This window comes from Fragaria vesca, linkage group LG6, assembly GCF_000184155.1.
Source record: "Fragaria vesca subsp. vesca linkage group LG6, FraVesHawaii_1.0, whole genome shotgun sequence".
Taxonomy (NCBI): domain Eukaryota; kingdom Viridiplantae; phylum Streptophyta; class Magnoliopsida; order Rosales; family Rosaceae; genus Fragaria; species Fragaria vesca.
Window position 1 is genome coordinate 22,343,332 of NC_020496.1, and position 5,192 is coordinate 22,348,523.

The following is a 5,192-nucleotide window of genomic DNA, read 5'->3' on the forward strand; positions in this document are numbered from 1 at the left end:
TCAAGTCATCAGTCCAGATAAGGTATCGAACCCTTAAGCAACGAACACCATCTAATTGAAGAGACATAAAACGTTCTTTCGAAAAAACCTGGATGGTAGAAATCAATGTAATTTCAAAAAAATAGATAAGAACAATTCACTTCATTACAGTTGACAAAGAGCAATACGTGTCACTTACCTTAAAGATAGACTGACTCAGACTCTTGCAAGCAGGGTAGCTCTCCGAACTGTTGTTGAATTGCCAAATTCCCATGCCAATGCAGACGTTTAAGTTTTAGAGCATAAATCTTAAACGAATTGTTAGGTCGACAAACCCAGGTGATGAACAATTCTTCAAGTTTATCACCTGAGATGTTGAGATTGCAGCAATTCCCACCAAAAAAAGACTCATCAAAACAAAATGATTCAAGTGAAGTGCTGTCAACAATAATGTCCTATTTTCCTTAGAACCAGAAACTTTGTCAAGATGTAATTCCTTAATGCATTTTCATGAGTGTGAAAACCATGTCCAGAACTCTTCTTAATTTGATAAAAAAACGTTGCTTAACTTCAAGTATTCAAGATTAGACAAAGAGGAAGTCAGTTCACCAATGAAACCCTTGACGTCCACCATTAATGACCTCAAAGATTCAGAGTGAAAGAGAGAAGATGGAAGGAACTCGGACCAGTCTGGCGAAAAATAAGTAAGTTGAACAACCTCAACATTACACTTTACAGCAATGTCAATTCAGGAGCTCAGCTGTAAATTGCCTTCATCACAGTAGCATATTCCATCATCCTCAAAAATGTCCTGCAGAAATTGTACACACCAAGAAAAACGAAAGCAGCGTATCTTCTTATCCCCACGCTGATTCAAGTACCTACCAAAGGAAGCCAACAAGCCTTTTCGCACTTCACAGGAAGATAAATTGTTCACATCAGAAAAGTCACACAAATTAACCGAGGGAGATGACAGCTGATGCCCATTGCATGTTTTGGAAACACAACCAACCCGAGTGAAGTCTTTGAAGGAGAGGAAGGAAAGAATATGATGGGCGATTTCATTTGGAAGATCACTAAACCTATCCACAATACTTGTTTCAGTACTACTATTTTGCTGCAAAATGGCCATTGAAACTAGAAAGGTGCAAATGGCTATAACTTGGAGCCAGGACCCCCTTGATCTATACTACCTAGATACCAAGAGTCTCTTCAAGAAACATCCGTTCATTCCTTGATAAAATAAACGTATGCATATACCAAGGGGACTCACCTTCTTGTTATCCTCCAACGAGTCATTCTACTACATGGGAAGTTGTAAAGTTAATCGAGTAATTAATTGCATTGATGTCTCTTCAGAAAAAAATTAGTCAAAGTAATGAGGAGAAAGTTTATGGATTAATTATAAAAGACCCCTGAGTTATAGGGTCATTTTCGTTTTAGTACCTAACTATTAAAATCTTGCGTTTACATACCCGAAGTTCTCTCTGTTTAACAACTTAGTACCTCTGTCAGTCACCCCGTTAATTTGGGATGTTTCTGCTGACGTGGTACTGCTGGGACCCACAACAGTCAGAACCCCAACCAGAACCCATATACTGTGTTGTAGCAGCTCAACTACACAATGCAATTGATTTCGAGGATCCGAATTGTACTGAAAAGAAAAACAATGTGATCAGATAATCACCTTGGTGCGGGAATATCCGTAGCGAAGCTCAATAAGAAGCCATAGAGCTGAGAAATGTCTGACCAGTTGTTGTGGTTGACTCGGCTGCCGACGATGAGCAAATGCGCTATACATTTCAACCCGGAGACGGCTCCGGCGACGGTCAAAGAGCTACAATGAAGAGCACGAACCAGAATTCCATTAACGAGATCGCTCTTCTTCACGAGAATCGCCGGCGAGACTCTCCGGACGGCCATGGAGAGAATAGTGAGATCATGTGACCGGAGGGCTTCGACTCCGATAGGATTCGATCGAGAGACGAGCACGCGGCGCCGAAGTAGGCGACGGGGGAGGAAGGGAGGCTTTGGTCCTTGAAGCCCTGGGCCATGCCACCGATGACGGCGCAAAGGTGCTGGTGGTCCTCGCGCGTGGAGTTGCCGAAGAGCGTGAGGATTGAGGTGCAGATGTCGGCGTCGGAGTCGTCCAAGGCGGCGGTGCTGGTTGGGGTTAGCGGCGGCTCTTCCATTTCAATGGCTTCCATGCTTCGGCTCTCTCTCCAGAACCCGCCATTGATGGCTCTATGAAGCTTTTGCACCACTGCTTCTGGGTTTTCCACTCCTTCACAGATCAGCCATGGCCGGCCCTAACCTCCTAAGCTCTCTCCTCCTCCTCCTCTCCCTCATCTCAGTGGCCTTCACAGCCACAGACCCAAATGACCTGACCATTTTCAACCAGTTCCTTAAAAACATGGAGAATCCCGACCTCCTGAACTGGCCTTCAACCGGCGACGACCCCTGCGGCCCTCCCAAATGGGACCACGTCTTCTGTTCCGACAACAGAGTCTCCCAGATTCAAGTCCAAAACCTAGGGCTCAAAGGCCCTCTCCCCCAAAACCTCAACCAACTCTCTGAGAGCAAGTCCAACATATTCTCTAAATTCTTTGATTTTCTCCATTTTGAGGAATATGTGCTCATTTTCCACTCCAAGAGCTTCTCTATCTCATTATCTAAAATAGAGAAAACGAGAAAAAGATGAAAGAGAAGTTTTGTTTCTCTATATTTACAGATTCTCTAAAAATATTTAGAGAAAGAAGAATTGAATGTTGCACATTCTTCAAGGCTCAAAGATAAGAAAAAAACATAATTTATTCTAAAAAATAAATTTTTATATTTTTATACTTATTATTATGTTGTAATAAATGAGGATTGTTGTTGTAATAAATATTTGAATCTTTAAAATAGGGAAACTGATTTTTAGAGAATTTGAGTTTTGCTTCTCTATTATGTAGAAAATATAAAGAAACTGTTGGACTTGCTCTGACTCTATTATTCGTTCAATCTAATTAAAAACTGACTGTTGTGGGTCCCAGCAGTGCCACGTCAGCAGAAAAGTCCCAAACTAACGAGGTGACTGACTGACGAAGGTACTAAGTTGTTAAACGGAGAGAACTTCGGGTATATAAACACAAGATTTTAGTATAGTTAGGTATCAAAACGAAAGTGACCCCATAACTCAGGAAATCTTTTGTAATTAATCCAAAGTTTATTGGTTCATGGTAGCAAAAGACATTAATAGTTCTCTTTTTCTTCGTTTACCAAGAAGGTTTTTTTTTTTGAGAACTTGCTTAAGGACTTCCCACAAGGAAAGAACATGCAGTGAACAAGGTCTCCCCCTCAGCAAATTCAAAAACAAAGGAAAATACAAATATTAAACTGGTTCAACTTCCTCAGACCAAAAAAAAAAAAACTGGTTCAGCTTCCAAATCATAAAACCATAGTCCTAAATCAAACAATTCCAACTTAATAAAGGCTTTGGAGTACAACTTACATTGTTCTAGAGGAGCTAACTGCCGGCTTACATACTTTGCAGTCACTCCAGCGGAGATGGTATTCGTTTGTACATCCAAAGATTGGTGAAATACAGAAACCTTACCTTTGGATTTGTACAATGCATTGTTAGCATTTTTCACGCCTGTTCTAATCGTTACTCATTCTACAACTATTTTTACCTAAATTAATAGGAAAGTAATACATCAGTAAACCTGAAAGTGACCAATCTTCGAAAAAAAATAATTAACATGAACATGACAATTCACAAAATAGAAGTATGTGGAACACAAATATACTAGACATCAGAGAGTTCACTCTAAGTTGTAAACTTGGCACAATGTAACTTTAAACATCTGAGAAGGTCCAACAGTGAATAAAATTTAATGAATAAAACGAAATGAGGTTGGTCTTTCATCCTTTCTGACATGACAGACAACTGTGGCGCTGGATATCATCCTGCTTTTTATCTCCCTCATGACATCGGAGTCTTTGAATGGATGAAATATGACCATTTTCTCCAAGTTCTGAGCATGCTCCAGGATATACTTTGCCAGTTCAACTCCATTGGATCCATTAGAAAGCCATAACGTTGCCTCCTTGAGCCGGTAAATGAAAGCAAGGTTTTGCAATTTCCAGAATTCCATATCAATACCAGAACACTGGAAGAGAACAAGGGAACAACAAAACCAATTAAAATAGTCAAACAAACCATAAGAATGAATGCGGGGCAGTTTAGAAAGCCTGAAATGCTCAGTCCACAAAATTATGATATATAAAATTATGATACCTTCTCTATTAAACAACCCGCCAAAGGAAGAGATCATAATAATCAGGAACTATGAAAGCAATATACACTTGACTCTAGAATAACTTCACAAAAAATCATGTGTGAAAGAGGAGATTGAGAGGCAATATAACTTCACTTACTCGAGCATTAGAAACACCTGAGCGAGGGCTACACCGTATTTGCAAAGTATTCAGATTAGGCATTTCTCTAAGAAGAGAGACCATTGCAGGAACAATGTCAACACTCAAGTTCTTAAGTTCCACACTGAAGCAACAAAGATCATCTAATGGTGTGGGAAATATATATTCCCTCGACGACAAAACCTGCATGTTCGAAGGAAAAGCATTTAACAATAAATATGGACCCTCTAATGTTTAATTAAGCTATATAAAGTCAGAATTTGATTATAAATTAAACTTACACTAACATATCAAAATTAAAATCTTCTCTCTCCCTCTCTCCTTTTTTCTTATAATTATGCAAGTATCAGCTTAAACACTCCATTAACAGACATGGCATTTCAAAAGAACATTGTGCCTAAATATCAGTCTACATAACTACATTAGTTAATTGAAACATGTTTTCATAAAATATTCCAGAAAAGATATGAGATCAATTGGAAAAACAAGTCAAATAGTCTCACCAGCACTGTATCTTTACCTTAATTGACACGACCCACCCCGAATTTCACCCTGAAACCCAGAATAAGTCGTGCGGGGACCACCTCCAAGGAAAATTTACTGAAAAGATTAAGAAAATCTCCCTTGTAGATGGACAACCCTAACTCGAAAATTTCATATTACACTTCTGAACATCACATAATATACAAAAATTCTAAAGTATTCAGAGCTACTAAACACAAGCGGAAGCAAGAAAACACAAGTAGGTGAACAGGTAACCTACTAGATTAGAAAACTGGACCGAAAAGCGG